Consider the following 22,059-nt stretch of genomic DNA (forward strand, 5'->3'; position numbering starts at 1 on the left):
GACTGTGCTGTCATGATGCAAAGATAAGAGTGTGATGCAGAGCCCCTCATCTTGAGGCTTACTCTCTTGAGTACCTTGGGTTTCCTCGGGAAGAATCCACACAGCAACAACACTCTATTAGTGTGCACAATGTCACATGTGGTGGGAAGGATTGCTCTCACTGCAAGCAGGTGTCTGGGATCAGAATCAGAATCGAGAGGTTTCCAATGATTGACATGTGGTCAGCATCCAAACCGGTCTTTGCACTCCTGGATGGCTGAAGTTGGCAGGGCAGACTGCTAGAGAGTTAAGGCATCACGAATGCTCTCTGAGTGCCAAGCACTGATGATTTGGTGGTCATCATCACTCAGATGCCTTGCATTTCGGTGTGGGCGATCATGACTCTGCATCCGTCTTGATCTCTGAACATCAGAATTGTAGTTGCCGTCTCCATTGCTCTCCTTCGGTGAAGGTTCCATCTTTGAGCTGAGGCTGGGGTCGATGTTGAGTTCATGATTATACAAGAGAAAAATACTGAAGTGGTTTCCCATTGCCTTCTTCAGTTGCAGTGTCCAGACTGGACGGGTAACCCTGGCCATCGATCAGCAGATTCATCTTCCCAGTGTTTTTAATTTTACAACCATAAATTCCAATTTGTAAAATCTGCATGTAAAAACCATCCACCATCTGGAATCCATGGCTTCATGTGACCATAATTGGGAGGTTAAACAGGTACTACACCTTCCCCAAGGATGACCTGTAGGCTATTGGATGGAAGGAGTGCCTCATACCTCCTTTTGCTATTGATACCAATTTATATTGAGGAACTGGAACTCTTTGGTTCTGGTTTAGGGCTCAATTGACATGTGGCATTATTGTGTTGTCTGTCTTCAGTATGTTTTGCAACATTCCACTTCTATTCAATGCATGGCTTGCAGAGAGGCTTTGCATTAGGCACTGATTTTCCTTCAACTAAATGTGTCTTCATAAGATAATAACTAAGGTAAAAGGTAAAGGCTCCATTATTGTCACGTTATACTACAATTAGAATGTAACATATATGAAATTCTTTAACGTTGTCTGCCATAAGGAAGACAGGGAGTCAACACTTTGTCAAGCACCACTCACAGAAATGAGGAACGAACTTCTAACCCTTGGTTTACAAGACCAGTACTCTAACCACTGAGCTAACGGAGCCTCAAAAAGGGATGAATAGAAATAATGCCAGTCTTCCATTAGGCACCATTTCTAAACCGCTCTTCCCTGTGTGGGAGACCTGAATGAGCAGGGTTCCATTGGCACTTTTAGAATCCCGAATGCAAATTCTGATGACACATTAATGGAGTTTGCCTACGGGGACAAAAATTAAAATTTAAGAAATGTAACAAACAAGTTGTGAATGTCCAGTGAAGTTGTGGATTCCAGGCATCCATCATAACAGGACGATGGGTTAAAGAGAAGAAGCAATGCCAACAGCTCTCGCAGTGAAATCATGCCCAATCTCAGGCTGATGGAATAAGTCCCTGAAATTGTTTAAAAACTGGCATTATTTGGCTGAAATTCAACAGCCTCTCAAATGAGAAATTTATTTGTCTCTCAATATAAGTGGATTGGCGCTCAGCACTCAGTCACTTCCTATCAGACCTCCACACAAGACAGATTCACAATGATCCAGAAGTGTGTGTTTTCTGTCCTCTTATTGTTTGTTGTTCTTCATTTCAGTCATGATTCAAGAGGCTCCTGTTTATAAGGTAAGACATAATATATTTCTCCTCTTCAATTGGATATAAATTATTTTTGCCAAAATTTACATTGAAGATTTACTCTGGATGGGATTGGTTGATTGTAGGATATGTTACAAGTTTACTTGGCTATTGTGAGCAAATGAATAACCTTTAACATTCAAGGAAACATCCCAATACTATAAAAATAAATTAAATATAATCTAACAGACGGGCATTTATGCATGGAAATTTTTTGGAACACGAACCCTTCAAAAATCGCAATAAGATTAGTATTTTCATTGCAAAGGAGTGTCTTCAGAATATCCTGCCCTTCACAACCATTTACCTTTATGAATCGGGCTTTTCAACGTTGCTGCAGTTGAAGACAAAGGTACAAAACCCCACAAGGGGTAGCACATCTCAGGTATGCATTATCTATGACAGAACCAAGGATGTGGAAACTGGTGAAGAAACTTCAGGAACTGGGGGCTCATTAAAGTGGCTTTAGCTTTGATTTTTATTGGGAATTTTTATGTTCAGTGCAAGCTTGCATTTTTTTTGTTCTTTTAAAATGTTAAATAAAATACTTTAAATTAGATAAAGATGTGTTTCTGACAGAGCTGCCTTTGACTTGAAAATAATGCTCACTCATTGCCACTCGTGGGCCATGGCAAGTTAGGCTGGAAGTCAGGTGGGCCTTTGACCAACAAAGGCCTTGCACAATTGACATGAGAGAAATTTTTAAAAAAATAGGCATTTGCTCTTCATTAGTTCATGCTCATTGTATTGAGCTAAAAAGAGTGTTTACATCAAATTAAGAACTTGCTTTCATAAAGAAATGGTTCAATGTCTCCATCTACTTCATGGAAAAATTGATACCAGATCCAAGAAATATTAGGACAGGTTATGTTTTAAGGGGCATCTTAAAAGTGGACCAAAGTTGGACTGGGTTTGCTTATTGCATTTATACAGGGGGCAGTGGCAGAGAACTCAGTTGGCTGTGAAAGAACCACAGTTCACCGTGACAGAGGTGCACCAAAGAAGAGGTACAAGGACTGCCTAAAGAAATCGCTTGGTGCCTGCCACATTGACCACCGCCAGTGGGCTGATATCGCCTCAAACCGTGCATCTTGGCGCCTCACAGTTTGGCGGGCAGCAACCTCCTTTGAAGAAGACCGCAGAGCCCACCTCACTGACAAAAGACAAAGGAGGAAAAACCCAACACCCAACCCCAACCAACCAATTTTCCCCTGCAACCGCTGCAACCATGTCTGCCTGTCCTGCATCGGACTTGTCAGCCACAATCGAGCCTGCAGCTGACGTGGACATTTACCCCCTCCATAAATCTTCGTCCGCGAAGCCAAGCCAAAGAAAAAGAAAGTTGCCCATAGGTGCCAAATATTTCCCAGATTTTTTATGATATTCTGGAGAGAAAGAAAGCAAAACAAAATATAAAGATATACTAGATGGATTTAGAACATTTTTCCATTTTATTGACTATATTAAAGTGAACTAAGACTGCTTGATAGCAGAGGTGCTATTAAGCTTATATAGACACACTCAGCTTCTTCAAAAGGCCTAACTGGAGAAAGAACACAAGAGATCAATGTTTAGGAGGTAATAATTCCCATAATCAACCGAGCTGATAACAGGGCAGTAAGACATGGGGTTTAACACGCAGCTGATGACAGTTTTTCTATTTCTAAGGAAATAAGGATTTAAGTGATAGTCTAAGCTTCTTAGCAGGAGGCAGCCAATTAAGACCAGAGTGCAGCTGGCAGTGATTGATGAGAATTATGATTTAAGATTAATTTGCAGCCTTCTCATAAACTGTTCCAAATGTTTTCAGAAAAGTTGACCACCTAAGTATCATCAATGAACTTTTCAATTGGATTCTGCCTTTTTTTGTTCTCCATTTTTGAGAGTGGTATTTGAAGAGAAGGAAGTGGGCCTTATTGAATGTACAGCTTCAAGGTGAGTGCCCAACAACTGGCCTCTTCCACACCTGCATAACTTCAGAAGCACACAAGCTAATCATTCCTCAGGTTGAGGCTGTTGACATCACAGGAACAACGCCTTCATGAATGACCATGAGAATTTTTTGATGATCTCAGATGAGGTCAAGTCAAGTCAAATTTATTTTCATTTGATTGCACAAGTACAACCTGGCAAAACAGCTCTCTGGTCCTCAGTGCAAAACACACAGACATACAACCAGACGTAACACACATGCAGACAAACAATATATAATGCAGACTGGCATTCATATATAAAAATAAATAAATAAATAAATAAATAGATGAATCTTGCTTTGTAAATATGAAAGTCTCAGACGGTTACTGTGCGAACTTTCTTTGGACCTTCAGCATTTTCACTGCCTGTGGGAAGAAACTGTTTCCCAGTCTGGTGGCGCTGGCTCCGATATGCCTGTATCACTTCCCTGATGGGAACAGCTGATAGATGCTGTGTGCGTGGTGGAAAGGGTCCTCAATAATTTTGCACACCCTCTGCAGACAGCGATCCTGGTAGATCTCGTCAGTAGGGAGGAGGGAGACTCTAGTGATCCTTTCTGCCTGTGGATTGACCCCCGATCCATTATTCTGCAGCAACTGTACCACACTGTGATGCAGCCGGCCAGGACCATCTCAATTGAGCTTCTATAGAATGCTGACGAGATGGTGGCCGGTAGCCGTGCCCTCTTCAGGATTCTTAGGAAGTGCAATTGCTGTTGCTCTTTCCTGACAAGTAAAGAGTTCCAGCATAGGTGAGATTTCTTCATATTCCATTGAAGGAAATTCCTGCCACTTTTCAGGAATGCCGTGGTAAGTCCCATACCAATGGAGAGGGGCTCAAGGAAATGGAGTGGAGTTGAAGGGAATGAGAAAAGGAACATTGGTGAGTGTAATGGAGAGGGAGGTGGGGAAAGAGATCAGGGGCTAGGGAACCAGAAAATTGGGTGTAAGCAGGGGATTTTAATCTTTAATTTAGATATGCATCAAGGTAACAAGCCCTTCTGGCTCATGAACCCACACTTAATTACTTAATCTACTAACACTGTATATCTTTGTAATGTGGGAGGATCAGCAGAGAAAGAGTGAGATGGTGGAAAGGAGATAAATTCATGGTGTGCTTGGGAGGTGGAGATCTACATTTTGCTTGTTAATTATTTCCCTGTTTTTTGCACTGTACTTCTGAGTGTGATAGTGTTGTCTGGCTCTGGACCAACTAATATTACCGCAGAATCCTATATCTAGATCACCTCAAAATTACCAACTCAGACGTACAGCTACTCTTCATGGACTACTGCTCAGCCTTCAACACAATTATTATCTAGTCAAGAAGCTCCAAATTCTTGGGTTTTACACCCCCCACCCCAGCACCTCCTGCTACAGGTTCCTTGACTTCCTCATCAGAAGACCTCAGACAGTACAAATTGGAAACAACTTCTCCTCCTCACTGACTATCAACGCAGGTGAACCTCAAGGATGTGTGCTTCCCCCACCACACTACTCACTATATAGCCACGACTGTGCGGCCGGGCACAATTCCAACGCTGTCTACAAAGTTGCTGATGACATCACTGTTGTCAGCAGAATCACAGGCCGCAATATGCAAGTGCACAGGTGGGAGATAGATCAGCTTATTGAGTGGTGTCGCACCTACAACCTTGGACTCAACATCAAGGAGAAGATTCTGGACTTCTGGAGGAAGTTAGAGAACATGATCCAGTCCTCACTGAGGGCTCGCAGTGGTGGAGAGAGTCAAATTCCTCGGTGTCAACATCTCTGAGGATCTGTCCTGGAGCCTCCATATCACGAGGAAGGCTCACCAACGGTTGTTAACTCGGCCTGTAACATCATGGGCACCAGACTTTACTCCATCGAGGACATCTACAGGAGGCGATGTCTTGAGAAAGCAGCATCAAAGACCCCACACCACCCAGGCCATGGCCTTTTTACTTTGCTACCATTGGGAAACAGATTCAGGAGCCTAAAGAGGAGCGCTCAGTGGCACAAGGACAGCTTCTTCCTGAATAATCAATGAATCAAAGACACTTTGATTTTTTTTTTTTATTCGTTTTTGTAAAGTGGTCCGTATGAATATTTGTACTGTGAGTGCCGCAAAACAACAAATTTTGTGACTTGTTCGTGACAATAAATTCGGATTCTGATTCCAAAGCAAGCAATCTCCATTTCTGAGATCTCTTATTCCCTAGTGGTATTTGAAGAGAAGGAAGTGGGCCTTATTGAATGTACAGCTTCAAGGTACAGGTACAGGATCAGAGAGGCAATACCATCTTTAGGTGGACTAAATGAAGTGCACAATGCATCTGGCTCTGACATACTCCTCAGCTCATGGACTGACCATTGAATTTGACCGCATGCAGTGTGAAGACATGACCATCTGGTAATTATGAGAACAAGGTGAATGGGCTTGTTCTTTTTCTGAGGGCAGGAGAATCAATACTAGGGGGCATAGGTTGAAATTAAGAGGGCAAAGATTTAAAAGAAGGGGCAACATTTTCATATGGCAGGCATATGAAATGAACTGCCAAAGGAAGGTGTAGATATGAGTACAGTGGTGTTTGGATAGGAACTTTTTGGATGGATATGGGCCAAATATAGGCAAATAGGAATCAAAATCAGAATCAGAATTTATTGTCATGAACAAGTCACAAAATTTGTTGTTTTGTAGCAGTATCACAGAATCACAGGTGCACATAAACTACCTTACAACAATAAATTTAAAAAAATAGTGCACCAAAAGTAAGGTGGTGCCTTTGGTTCATTGATTATTCAGGAATCTGATGGCAGAGGGGAAGAAGCTGTCCTTGTGCCATTGAGTGCTCATCTTTAGGCTCCTGTACCTTTTTCCTGCTGCCAGCAGAGTGATGAGGGCATGGCCTGGGTGGTGGGGGCCCTTGAGGATAGAGGCTGCTTTCTTAAGATACTGCTTCTTGTAGATGTCCTATGGAGTGAAGTCTGTGATGTTGCAGGCTGAGTTAACAACCCTCTGGAGTTTTTTTCTTGTCCTGAGCATTGCCACCTCCATACCAGACAGTGATCCTACCAGCCCAAATGCTCTCCACGGTACACCTATAGAGGTTTCTGAGAGAATTATAGCCGTTGGTAAGCCTTCTTTGTGAGTGCATCAACTTGGAGGCTCCAGGACAGATCCTCGGAAATGTTAACATCCAGAAATTTGAAGTTCTTGACCTTCTCAAAGAGGACTGGGTCATGTTGTTCTGACTTCCTCCTGAAGTCCACAATCATCTCCTTGGTTTTGCTAATGTTGGGCACAAGGTTGTTGGCATGGCATTAGTCAATGAGCTGATCTATCTCCCTCCTGTACATTTCCTCATTGCTGCTTGTGATTCTGTCAACAACTGTGGTATCATCGGCAAATTTGTAGATAGCATTGGAATTGTGCCTGGCCACACAGTCATGGGTGTATAACCAAGTAGAGCAGTGGGCTAAGCATCCATCCTTAAGGTGCACCTGTATTGATCATCAGTGAGGAGGAGACATTGTTTCCCATTTGTACTGACTGTGGTCTTCCAATAAGCAAGTCAAGGACTCAGTTGTTGATTGGGGATTCAGAGGCCAAGAGTTTGTAGCTTCTTGAAGGAACAATGGTGTTGAAGGCTGAGATGTACTTGATGAAGAGTAGCTTTATGGATAACCAGCTCAGATGGAGAGTTTTGAACATCTATCTCAGATGTTCAGCATGGATGAGTTAGGCTGAAGGGTTTGCTTCCATGTTGTAAAGCTCCAGGTTTCTAGCTCGAACTTTCACCAGTATTTCATATGGCACAGATAATTACAAAACCATTACTGTCTTACTGCCATTAGATTAGCACCTTCTCTAGCTTCCATTCAACCCACGACAAATATTAAGCTTATGACGCCCAATATTGTTAACTGCTGTCACCCACACTAACATCTGTCTCACAGCATGAGATTCTGTTTTGTATTTTGATTTCAGACTTCCGAGTGCTGCCAAGAACTGCTTTAAATTTCCTGCTGGTTGGGAAACTCTGCTGTTAAATAAATCTTGGAGCAGACTGTAAACAAACAAGAAGAGATGTTTGTTTTTAATTAATTCTTTGCAAATTATATGTTTGAAGAAGACAAATGAGGTTATAATGGATTATTAAGAATAATTGAAATAAGCCATTCTCTGGGGGTGGGGGGGGGAAGTGGTTTCAAACACTGGACTGGATTATTGGGAAGATTCAGATGATGAAAGGAGGAGCAAGGAATTAATTCAGCTGAACTCTCAAATCAGACAGTTAAAAACAAGAAAGGATAGAATACCCATTGAGGGTATTATCACTGAGGGGGTCAGCAGTGGGGAGGGTAAGACATTTCAAATTTCTATGTGTCAGCATCTCTGAAGACTTATCCAAAGACCATTATGTTGATGCAATCATGAAGAAAGCTCGTCTGCAGCTAAATTTCATTCAGAGTTTTGGACAGTTGGAAACTTCTACACATGTATCATGGAGAGCGTTCTGGCCAGTTGCTTCATTGTCTGATGTGGAGGTGCCAATGGACAGGCCAGGATTTGGCTACAGAGGATTGTAAACTTGGCCAGCGCCATCATGGCCATTAGTCCGTTTAGGACATCTATAATAGACAGAGCCTTAAAAAAAACCCAGATTCTAACATCTCGGACACTTACTACCTAGGCCTTGCTCTTTTTGCACAGCTGCCATCTGGAAGGAGAAACAGGAATGAAGATACACATAGTGCTACAAAAACAGCTTCTTCACATTTGCCATCAAGTTTCTGAATGGACAATGAACCCATGGACACTACACTTTTTTTTTCTTGTTTTATTTTAAATCGGTATTTACAGAATTGTAATTCATAGTGATTTTTACACCTTGTTCTGCTGCCACAAAACAAAAAATTTCATGACACATGTTCGTGTGTCATGAAAAACTTGATTCTGATTCTGTTCTTCACCCCGAATGAAGTTGCAGAAATGGAGCTTGAATTTGAAATTTGAAATCCATAACAGCACCTGCCAATGGGCCAATCACTTGAAATGATGTCTCTGTTCCTTTGTTCAATGCTTCTGACTGATTTGTTGAGTGCAGGATTTCTTCCTTCTCTTTCACTTTGTCGCCTTCTGAAGCAAGATTATGTGATTTTAGTTCATCAAAGAGCAATGGTGAGATTAGGAGACTTGTAGTGCTGGAAGAAAAGGGCAAGGATATTATTTTAACATAATCTCAGACACGTTAGAGGTGATGGCAAAGTGCCCATGGGGTGGCAATGGGGTCATTCAAACTCTCTGCAATAATTAATCCATTGTAATTATCTGTTGACCCAGAATGGCTCTGAAAATGGGTATCAACAATTCATCCGATAATACATGAGGTGATGGTGTTCATCCAAAAGGAAGGTTGCTAAGTGATCATCAGATTATTGATTTCCACTGAGTGGTAGAAATACATATTTATTGGCAGTTTAGCAGTGTTTCTTTTGTGTCTGCTTATTAATTTACTAAGTATGTGCAATCGACTTGACTTGCTCCTCAATTATTGACTGAGAGTGCTATTCATAGCTGGGCACTTTTTTTGATCCATTTGCATTCATAACTAACCTGTTATGTATCTAACCCATGATTATGTTTTGGCAAGTCTCTCTGCCCTATTGATTCATCTAGAGGTCTTGTTTATCTCACGTTTGCATCTATCTGGGAAGTCGTTGCTCTGTGCCTTTTCACTATTATAATTAGGAATCTATCTATTTTTTATAGCCCCTTCCACTAATAAATTTATACTTCCTGTCTACTCACTGGTTTATCTATTTATTTATCTTTTTTTTAAACTCTCAATATTTCCACCTATTCAATCATTTGCTTAATGATGCTGGACAATGAAGGTATTGCTTCCTGAACACTTTTGGGCCCATTTCAGGGATATAGCTGATCACCAAAATCACCTTAAATTTTTTTCTTTTAGATATAACCTACTTCTTGGGATATCCTGTCATAATTTAAGTTTACTTCAAGCATATAAAACCAGGAAGGGCAAGATGTCATTGTAAATTCATTTACTGCATTTGTACTTGGACTTCTTCCCAGGCTGATCTTGCTGCATTCAGTGACGAACGTGGTGAAAAGTTTCACCTGGACATTGCGTTCATGGAAAAGTGGTATCAGGGCAACTGGAATCCATCAATGCTGGCTGACTTGTTGAACACTGAAATGAGAGGCATCAGATGCTGAGTACAAATGATAATCAGAGGCAAATCATTTTTAATTCAGTTGAACTAACGCAATATGTCAGTGTTATGTGATTAAAAATGCTGAATTCAACCAAAGATAATTTAACGTTTCTCCAACTTCCAACGCGATACAGCAAATCTGAAATTATCTTTGTGTGCAGTTTGAAGTTGTCCATCATAATCCACAATTTCTTTGCAGTAAGCAAAGCTTCTGGAGAAAAAAATTGTGGTACAGTGCATCAGACAGGGTAAGGTGCTAGCTTCAAGAAGCATATGCAGACTAATTAAAAGGACAGTAAAAACACACAAATGCTGGAGGAACTCAGCAGGTCCTGCAGCATCCATAGGAGGTAAAGTTACTGACGTTTTGGGCCTGAGCCACCTTGAGGAAGGCCTCAGATCTGAAATGTTGGTGATGTATCTTTACCTCCTGGAAAAACTTTGAGATCTGTTTAGTTCCTCCAGTGTTCTCAGGAAGGAAACCTTTAGAAAAAGAATGTGCAATCTACTCTCAATTTTCAATTTTCATCCAGTCTATTCAGCCATTAAAAAAAAATTCTATGACCCCATCCATACCTTTGACCATCTACTTGTGTGTTTCCTTCTCTGAATTGACCTATTTGTTCAATGTATTAGTTATACTTCATCCAAAGACAGTCAGGCAAAAAATACAGAAGGAAAAATGCAAAATTCCTTTGTGACCCCCATCCCCTCCGCCATACCTCCCAACTATACCAAATTATGGAAACCAGTGAATGAGACTGTAACGTTTCAAGTATAGAGGGGGAGGATGTCCCACAGTTATCAATTGCCTATCGTCTATGCAAATACAGGTAAATACATAATCACTAACATTATTGAATAAAAGAAGCACAGAGGCTAACTGCTCTCTATGCAATAAAGCTTTCAGCACTGATAAGCTTTTAAAAGAGATTTAACACTATCACTGTTGAGCCATTAAATCAAATGGATTATCATGCTTTATGTTTGAAGTACGTGCCTGGGTAAGTTAAAGTTGTTGCATGCATACATGATAATTATACAAATAATATGGAGGAAAGATGTTGATGCAAAGAGAAAGCATTAATCCAGATAGAGTGTTAGCAGGCAGCACCTAAGTGATTGACAAGCGAATTATGGTAGGCAGGTGTGAATTACCTGAATTATCGTTCTCCATCATCAATTGTGAAGTGATCCAGGATTATGAAATATTGCAGGATGTAACTGGATACCACCACAAAGATTATTTTTCTGAATTTGGCAGCACTAAATATGCAGTAATGTATAGTCCAACTGGCAGTAAACACAATGCCTGTCAAACATGGCTTAGAAGATAAACAGGGAGGGGAAATGCACAAAAAAAGATACCCTCAGGCAGTGGGATAATGTCACATTGAAACTAAGGCATATTTTATTTCCTGGCACAATGTTTTATTGCCATTTTTACTTAATTATTTGGGTCCCCATTAAGTTAATGTTGAATATTATATTGAATATGTGAGAGGGACAAACATTTCTTCACTTTGTAAAAAAGCCACATTTCCTGGCAGCACAGGAAATGGCTCTGTGAAAGGGTTCCAGAAAGCTGCATCTGACAAAGTTTGGTTCAATGGATGGAAAGGGATTAAATTCAGATGCCTTGTAATACAGTTATCCCACATTTAATGTGGTGCAGACCACAGTTTTTGAAAGATGTGTCGTACAGAGTTGAGTTCAATTGGCCACATTTTAAGGAAAGATTTCAATCAGTTTGCACTGCATCTCTTGCCATTCATGGCTGTCTTCCCAAGCGAGCCTTTCATATTTGAGTAAATCCAATTTGATTCACACTTCTCTCTAAAATCGCTGCCAGTCTACATCTTTATGGGGAGCTTTGGTCTGTCTTACTACATAAAACAAAGATTTCATAGGAAAATTATAGTACAAGACTGTCATAAATCTAGATCAGGTATGGCTCAGGTTGTGGAAACTTTGGCCCAATTCACCATGGAATAAATCTGGACCCAAATCCGATAACAGTATCAGATTGATATAAACTCTAGTCAGATCCAAAGTAGGACAAGACCCAGGTCAGGTATGGCACAAAGCATGGTATTGATCCTGTCAATGTAAATTAGAATAGGATTGGTGTCCAAAATCATTCCCTAAACATGAAACAACATTGCTCATTTGACTTCAATGCAAGACCAACAGCACTTTTTCTCTCCTTTTCTTCTGATTGCAGCACTCACCTCTTCCATCCTATGGCATTTTTCTCTCCCTTTTCCTTCCAATTGTATTGTTGTTTGCTCCCAGTCCCTCCCTTTTTCTTCCAATTGCAGCTAGCTCGCTCGCTCTCTCTCTCTCTCTCTCTCCCTTCCTATTATCATCCCATTCCAACCACAAGAAACAGCTGCTTAACAATGGTAATTTACAAATAATTAGGGATAAAATATAAGCACAGTGGATTACAATCTCACATTCATCAAAACTAAATTGTCTTTGTCCAATTAAATCATTCTTTCCTGTTATTCAAAACTGGGCTGCCCTTCATCTCTCTAAACTTGTGGTCTTTTGAAATTCAAGCCTGTGTTAACTGGGTCTCTCTTCTTGATTTACCTCTTCTCTTCAGGCCAGTAAGTTGTATCCTGCCCTGAAGGCCAGGGCCCTTTGCATGAGTTTCTCAATTAAAAGGAAGATTTTTCAAAGCACATTTGATCCCTGGGCTTACAGCCAAGAATTTGGAGATTCAGGAGGGTGCTTGCCAAAAGCTCAATTGACATGTAACGGACAATCACAGAGGCTCAAATGACCCCAGAAGCAAATATACAGAGCTTATTGCAAATGACAGAAAACAGGAATTTTAACTAAAAATGATTGAAGCCATTCATTTTAATTGTATTTTCATCCTAATTTTATGTTAATCACGCAAATTAGTCAATCACTTATATAAAAATTATTCCTAAATAGTCATTTTGTAAGCAGGTAGAAGAGCTCGTCTCACTCTGCTTTGTGTGGGAGGAATGATACATATATCCCTGGGTTTTTATAGCAATGAAGATTCTGCTAATTGACTTTGATGTGTGGTTAACAAGGGGTAATTATGAGGTGTTAAGTAGCACAGGGGAATAGAGGGAAACTGAGAAAGAGGAGGCGCTGATTGTTATTGTGTGCTCTGGTAAAATAAACAGGTGTCAGGCAGAATTAACCCCACTATCTTCAGCCTTGGGAAGTGTAAAAGAAAATAAATTTTGGCGGTATTGAGAGGCGGGGAGACACATTTCAACTGCAGTGCTGCGTATTCACTAGTAGCCCTGCACTAAAAGCATTTTAATTGTTGTCTGCGATTTAACCCTATAAATGTTGTAGTGTGTTCATGCAAGGTCCATCCACCCATGGTAAAATTGCATTGAAGGACCCTTTAGATGTTTCAATGTGCCCATTGACTACACCTAGGAGTAAATATAGGTTTTTGACATTAGCATCCTGAGGTCAAGAATCAATTACCAGAGGCCCAAAAATAACCAGAACCTCCCATACCTTGGGAAAGATTATTGGCTCACAATTATTTTGGAAAAGGTTAATGGAAACCGGTTCTAATCTGGTCCCAACAAACATTATGGGTTTTTTAAGAATGGCCCAGTCAGGGAGAGCAGAACATTTTCTCAATGTAAGTAAGAGATACTCCACCCAAATCCCCTTATATCTAGGGAACTCTGGGGTTATTTTCCCCAGTGGGGTGTTCAAATAGGTTTCTGATGGAGTGAGAGATAAGTTTTACTTATACATGATAATGCTTTCATGGGCATTTCCAGTGGGTTTGGAGGTTAGTTCACTTTCCACGTTCCTGATGGGGTCGGAGGTAAGTCTGCTCGTGAGTTTTTGGTGGTGGGGCCAACATGGAAGTGAACCAGTTATCTTCGATCGCCTTTTCAGCAGTCTTTTTTATTCCCATCCCCTTCATGGATTTACCCTTTTTTCTCTTCTTTTTGTGATGCTGTTTCACATTCTGAATTGAATTTTCTGTTTTATTTCTTAGAAATTATCTTGTTTTCATATTGTCTGGCTTTGATTTTTTTTCTCGTGCAATATTTTTTAGATGTATCCAATCCACCTCATTCATTAATATCAATATGGTGTTTTTGGAGAGGTGAATGGTCCTTGTCTTTTTCACAATTTTGGAGAGACTAAGGGTATAGGTTGAAGGTGAGATGGGAAATTTAAAAGGGAGCTGATGAGCAACATTTTCAAATTGAAGTGGTGCCTATACACAAAGAGGTGCTAGAGGAAGTGGTAGTAGCATGTACAATCCTGACAATTAAAAGACTTTTGGATGGGTACCTGGATAGGAAGGGTAGAGAGGTATGGGCTAAGTATTCGCAAATGGGTGGCTTGACCAGCATTGTCAAGTTGTCATGTTTCCATGCAGTATGTCTGATTGCAGTATGATTTCCTCATGGAGTATCACACAACCAATCCAAGCTCTGAGTTCTTTGTATGAGTCTGTGAATGTCACTGGCTCATTAAATTGAACCTGATGAGCTTTCCCAACCTAACTACTATCTGCAATAATTCCTTCCAAGGTATGCAACAGGCTTTCATCTTTATTGAGTCAAAATTCCAGGACCTCCCCACCTTAACGCACTGTGGGGATATCTTTACCTGAAAAATTGAACAGTTGTAATCTGACAATATTGGTTTTTCCAGGGATACCCATATGCTATAGGTGAATAAATGAAGGACACAGATCATTGAGATTCTACACACACCACAAAAGTGGATTAAAGTCTACATCTGCAAGGTGGATATAAGATTTAATGAGAATTAGGGTGTGAAGCTCAGAGCTTGGTGAGGACAGAGTCGGTGAAACTCAGAGCTAGGACTAAACTCAGTGAGGTTAGGAATTCAATGAAGACATGAGTAATACAGAAAGTACATGACTGTCATCAAAGATCTGACTAGCTTTAAAAAAAATCCATTTGCTTTGTGACTTGTTATAAATTAGAACTCAATGGAAACAGAAATTTTGCTATATTTCCAAATGGGATTTGATGAGTACATGATGAAAATAAGGGAAAGAGAGAGAGAGAGAGAGAGAGAGAGAGAGAGAGAGAGAGTGACAGAGACAGAGAAGCAAGTGAGAGAGAGTGTGTGAGGGAGAGTGAGAGAGAGAGGAAGAGAGAGAATTCAATACAAATTTTTACATCAATTATATTTTACACCACAGAACTTGAATAGATTGAAATCAGATTTATCAGATCAATGCTTTAGATGTGGTGAGGATGTAGGACCTTTCATACATTCAACATAGTCTAGTCCAAATGTGAGACCCTTTTGGCTGACTATATTTAATTTGTACAAGTTACAGGAGCTGTTTTTTCATTAAATCCTGATCTGTTTTTATGAGGAAATATTAAAGGTACAATTCCTAAATTGAAATGATCAATTTATCAATTAAAATTTGTTAAATTAGCATTAACAGTTGCGAGAAAACGTATTGCAATTACTTGGAAATCAGATACATCTTTAACATCGCCAAGGTGGCATGCTGAAATTCAAAGTTGTATCCCTTTGGGAAAAAAAAATATTCTATGTTTTTACAAATTTGGTGCCTGTTTCCTGAGGTAATGGGATTAAATTTGTAGTGATATTCTTTTTACCCTTCTGATCCTGCAGAATCCTCCTCTATATGTACATATTTGTGTTAGAACTGATGAGTTGTGCTGCATGACATCGCTCTCTTTTGGCCTTCCTGATGCCCTTTATGAGCTTTTTCCTGCAGTCCTTGTATTCTGTTCAATTTGAACTCCCTAAACCTTATATATACCTCCTTTTTCTTTTTGACTTGATTCATGACCTCTTTTGTAATCGAAGGTTCTATTTCCTTGCCACCCCATTCTGCATCTTTACTGAACTCTTGACTATCTGGCTCTTAAAAAAACTCCACAAGTAAGTCTTCTGTTGGATTTCTACATTGTACTTTTGTCTGTGATTTTTAAAATAAAGCTCTCAGAGTCATTCAATTGTGGTGAATTAAATGGACAGTCTCTTTTTGTGTAAATAAGAGGTCAACAGACAAGGAAAATGAAGAGAAACCGAGGCAGAGTGACTAACTAGAGTCAGGATACTCAATAGGAATAAGGATAGCCCAATACTTCACAGGCAAAACTTTCCTCAACATTGACAAAATCTACATGTGGTCAGCAAGCAGCAGCAATCATCAAGGATCCACACCACCCAATACACCATCCAAAAGATGTATAGGTGTCACAAGACTTGTACCTCCACAATTGCTACGCTTTCACCATTGGACTCCTAAACAACAAACTCAATCAGAGACCTATTTGGGGCTCTTACTTTATACATTATCTATTATTGAATATTTATTTTCTCTATTGCACAGTCAATCTGTTTACATTTCTTTCTTTGTTTACATTTTTCTCTTTTCTATTTTCATCTTTCTTGAGTACAATTTTTTGGCACTACCGATAAGGAGAAATTCTGCCTGGCCAACACTTAAAAGAATCTTAGGCTGGTTTGCGATGTTGTGTATGTACTCTGACAATAAATCTGAGCTTTGAACTTTGTATTCACTAACATAGATCAGTTAGATGGACCATTCACATGGTGATTTTGATTTAAAACTTCAATAAGGGCGAAGTGCAGTTCCTTGTGAAAAACACCTCCATTGAAATGTAACTCTTCAACTCACCTACTCTTCATCACTCTTGAACACATCTCTCAAATCATGGCTTATCAACAAATCCTTCAAAGTGTCTATCAACATTACACCTCTCACAATGATGTTTAAAATGCTCCCAACATTAGGATCATTGGGGAAACAGGTGGAGTTCTTCGGAGTCACTATCTCAGAGGGCCTTCCCTGGACCCAACACACCAATGACGTCATGAAGAAAGCACGCCATCGCCTCTACTTCCTCAGGAGTTTGCGGAGGTTTGGTATGACACCCAAAACCCTGGCAAATTTCTACAGAGGTGCGGTGGAAGGTGTGCTGACCGACTGCATCAAGGTCGGGTATGGGGGGGAGGGTGTGGCAAGATGGCGTAAAGGCAACATGTGTATTTCACCTTCTCCCAGCTGGAACATTAAATGCCCGACTTTAAGTTGTTTAAAATTAGTTAAAAATAATATTTTTAATTTTTTAAACAATAGTAAATTACTATGGCAACTAATGTAAAAAAATCTAACGCTCAACTTGAAAAGAAATTGCCATTTAAAAGTACGGAAGAATTGAGGCCTAGCTTTACAGTGGAATCCTTGGAGTCGATTTTGACAATTCCTAAAGCCCAGAGGACCCCCGCCCGGCTGATTTTTACACTGGCGCTGACGTTGCTCCCGCAAGATGGCGCCAGCACCTTGGTGAGATTGGCCACTGCTGATCCGCGTGCACGTGAAGCAATGCGCGCGGACAACACGGTCAACAGGGAGACCTGCGATCTTGCCAGGCAGCCTGGGGGCACGCGGAATAGCGTCGGAAGATGCTCCGACACGCCTCATGGTTTTGCCAAGCCTACGTGGAGCATCGTGGGTCCAGGAGTTCCTTGATAAGGTGTGCGCTGCGGGGGAGCCCGAACATCAGCGCACTGCCAAGGTATCCACACCAACAGAAGAAGAGGAATTACTTACCTTTACAGAATACATCCAGCAGGGGGAGCCAGCAACCTATGAAGGTAAACCTCAAAAAGTGGAATCAGAATCTGGAATGGATTCAGTATTTACAGCTCTGGAAGGGATTGTCTATCAGATGGGTAATATGTCAAAACAAATATCAAATCAAATGAATCAAGGATTTATGGAGGTGAAAATGAAGATGCATACTTTATGTGAAGAAATGTCAAATATGAAGCAAGCTATGAATGTAGTCAAAAGTGACATTAATAGATGTATAAAATCTGTTGATACTGTACAAGAAAATTTTAAGAAAATTGAGACAGATTTTTCTGAGTGTTAAAGTCAAGTGGAGCGTAATAGAGAAAAAAATAGCGAAAGTGGAAGGATCTTTCATGGATTGGGGAATTAAAAAAAAGAGACTTATTGAAGAAAATTGATTCTTTGGAAAATCAGAGTCGGAGAAATAATGTGAAGATAATTGGTCTTCCAGAAGATGTTGAAGGCTCTGATTCTATAAAATTCTTTAAACACGGGATTCCAGAAGTTTTGGGTAAAGAGTTCTTTCCTGAAGGGCTCATAGAGCTTTGAGAAGAAAACCGCTTCTGGACATCCACCAAGAGTAGTTTTGATTCATTGTTTAAAATCCCAGGATAGAGAAATGATTTTACATATGGCAGTACAAAAAGCACGACAAAACCAATCCCCATTAATGGTTCAAAATAATAGTGTTTTTTTATGCTGATTTGAGTCAAGAAGTTATTCGTAGATGGTGAGAATTCAATATGGCTAAAGATGTTCTGGGGCGAAAAGGTTCACTTTTCGTTTTCTTGAAGGTTTTTTATGGAAACTTTCAATCTCAATTTTTTGAAAATGATCATGATGCCTTAGTCTTTGTGAACTCACTGCCGGAATTGAGAAGAAATGCTCATTCTCCCCCTTTGTCTCCTAAAAGGAGATTAAATAGAAATGGAAATGGAAATGGAAATGGAAATGGAAATGGAAATGGAAAGAATGGGAAAAAATGGAAAGAAAGAAGAAATACAGAATCCTCTTGATATCGAAGATCTGGAGTAATCGTTGGATTTGGAGTTACTGGGTTGAAGATATGGATTATATTTGAATGTGTTTATCTATATAATAAATATGTATCCGGCTGGGGGGGGGGGGGTAGATGACACCGAAAACTTTGCAAGTCATCTGCCACCAGTGGGTTTCCCACACCCAATTTTTTAGAGTAATACTGCTATTGGGTGGTTTTTTTGTGTGTTGTTTTTTTAATATTTGTTTTGATTTTTTTAAGAGGTTTTTTTCCCTCCTTTTTAAATTTTTTTTATTTTTGAAGGATTACAAAGGGGAGCATTATTTTATAGAGTTTAATTTTTTAGTGTGTGTATTTACTAATAGTTAAAATTATATCTAAATTGAACTTCGCAACTTTTAATGTTCAGGGGTTAAATAATCCAATAAAGAGAAAGAGAGTATTGGTGTATATAAAAAAGATGAAAATTGATATTGCTTTTTTACAAGAAACACATTTGACTGAGAAAGAACATTTAAAATTGAAAAGAGACTGGGTTGGTCAAGTTTTTTTAAAATTCTTCTTTTAATTCAAAAGCAAAAGGAGTAGAGATTTTAATTCATAAGAATTTACACTTGAATTGGAATCTACTGAAGGGAATGCTGGTAGAGTTTTAAGAGTTAATTGTAAAAGTTTTGTGGAATTTTGGGTACTGCTTAATTTATATCCACCCAATACAGATGATGAGCCGTTTATTTCAGAAGCTTTTTTCTTGTTAAATCAGGCTAATGAGAATATTTTAGTGGGTGGTGATTTCAATTGTGTTTTGGATCCTTTATTAGATAGAAATCCAAAGAGTATAAGGAAGTCAAAGATGGCAATGCAACTTAATGTGTTAATGAAAGATTTAATTTTGGTAGATATTTGGAGAAAAGTTAATCCTACAGAGAAAGATTTTTCTTTTTTATTCTTCAAGGCATTACTCGTTTTCCAGAATTTATTTATTTTTGGTATCAGCACATCTTCAGGGTAGGGTACTGCAAACTGAATATAAAAGTAGAGTTATATCAGATCATTCATTATTATTTTTCTCTTGTGAAAGTTTGGAGATAGTACCTTTGACGTATAGATGGAGGTTTAATGCAATGTTATTGAAAAACCCAGTGTTTGTTACTTTTGTTAAAGAGCATATTTCTTTATTTTTGACTGAAAATGTTAATTCTTAAAGAGTCATTTTGTAGTATGGGATGCTTTAAAAACTTATTTGAGGGGACAGGTCATTAGCTACTCTACAAAAGTTAAGAAACACTATATGACAGAAAGTTTACAATTGGAAAATCAGATTGCTGAACTAGAGAAAGATTTTCAGAAAGATATAACAGAAGATTAAAAAAAGCCGTATTAGCAAAGTTAAAATTACGCTGTAATACTTTACAAACTTACCAGTTTGAGTGCTTAATTAATAGATCTAAACAACATTATTATGAGTTGGGGGAAAGGGCTCACAAGGTACTTGCCTGGCAATTGAAAGCTGAACAGGCATCTCGGACTATTCATGCTGTGAAGAAGAATTCAATAATCACCTATAAGCCTCAGGAAATTAATGACCAGTTTTATTCATTTTATCAAAAGTTATATACTTCTGAAGGGAAACAGAATAATGGTTCTATTGATTCTTTTACTTATCTAAATTAACGTTACTGGTACTAGATGAGAAATATATTCAGGAGTTGAAATCTCAATTTATGGATTTTGAAATCAAGAAAGCTATTCAGGAAATGTCTAATGGTAAGTCGCCAGGAGATGATGGGTTTCCTGTGGAATTCTATAAACTTTTTTATGATGAATTTTCTAATATTTTTGGGGAAGTGTTAAATCAAGTTACTGAAGATCAGAAATTATCAGAAATGTGTTCAAGTGCTTTAATAACTATTATCTCAAAGAAAGACAGAGATTTTTTACAGATATCTTCATATAGACCTATTTCTTTATTGAATATAGACTATAAAATTATGGCAAAAGTATTAGCTAACAGATTTGCAAAATATTTACCTAAATTAGTACATATTGATCAAACAGATTTTATTAAGAATAGAAATGCCTCAGATAATATACTTTGATTGCTTACTTTGATCAATGCATATTGGCATCAACCTAATCATCCTATGGTAATTGCACTAGATGCTGACAAAGCTTTTGATAGGGTTGAATATGACTTTTTATTTAAGGTATTAGAGAAATTTAATTTGGCCCTTTCTTTATTGGTTGGGTTAAGGTCTTATATATGAATCCAATTGCTAGGGTGGTGACAAATGGACATCTTTACCTTTTAAATTGACTTGATCAACTCGTCAGGGCTGCCCATTGTTGCCAGCCCTATTTGCATTGGCTATAGAACCGTTAGCATAGGCTATTAGACAAAATGAGGATATTAGAGGGATGAGGATTAAGGATGAAGAATATAAAATTAATCTATTTGCAGATGATGTGTTGATATATTTGATAGAGCCTGAGAGATAGTTGAAACAATTACAGGAGTGTTTATCAAAATTTGGAGAATTGTCAGGATATAAAGTTAACTGGGATAAAAGTGGAATTTTGCCATTTGGAGTACAAGATTATTCTGAATTAAAAAATATTACAAAATTAAGATGGATGAATAAAATCAAATACTTAGGTGTGTTTGTGGACAATGACTATCAATCGTTATATCAATTAATTTATGTACCTATATTGAGGTGGATTAAGGCAGACTTAACTAAATGGAAAGATCTCCCATTAACTCTAATTGAACATGTTAGTTGTATTAAGGTGAATATCTTTCCTCGAATTTAATATTTATTTATTTCAATCAATACCTTGTTTACTTTCAAAGAGTTTTTATTTTCAGGATTTGAATAAAGCAGTCTGAGAGTTTTTATGAAAAGTTAAATTAGCTTGAGTAGTGTTGCATAAACTTACTTGGAAATATGCATCGGGTGGCTTATAACTGCCACATTTTCAAAATTATTATGAGGCAGCTCAGTTGAAGTGTATTAGTAGACTGATGGATTTGGATCAATCTCCTAGTTGGGCTCAGGTGGAGATATCATGTCTACCTAGAAAGGAGATACATGAATTTATATTCTGTTGGAATATGATTTTATTACAGGAATATGATATGCCAATACTGAAACCTTTATTAAAGATTTGGATAAAAAAATAATTTTAGGGTCGAAAGATAAATTATCAATTTTAACTCCATTATCCAATTATCAGCTATTCCTTTTTCAATGTTTAATAATTATTTAAAGATTTGGAATTCTAAAGGTATAAAGACAATACAGGACTGTTTTGTTGAGGGACAATTTCTTTCTTTTATCCATTTGAGAGAACGATTTGAAATACCTTTAAATTCTTTATTTGTGTATTATCAGCTTAGGGCTTTGGTAAAAGATAATTATGGTAGAGAGATGTATTTACCTATTTTGTCGAAATTTAAATCTT

Source organism: Narcine bancroftii, chromosome 5 (assembly GCF_036971445.1).
Source record: "Narcine bancroftii isolate sNarBan1 chromosome 5, sNarBan1.hap1, whole genome shotgun sequence".
In the NCBI taxonomy this organism is placed as follows: domain Eukaryota; kingdom Metazoa; phylum Chordata; class Chondrichthyes; order Torpediniformes; family Narcinidae; genus Narcine; species Narcine bancroftii.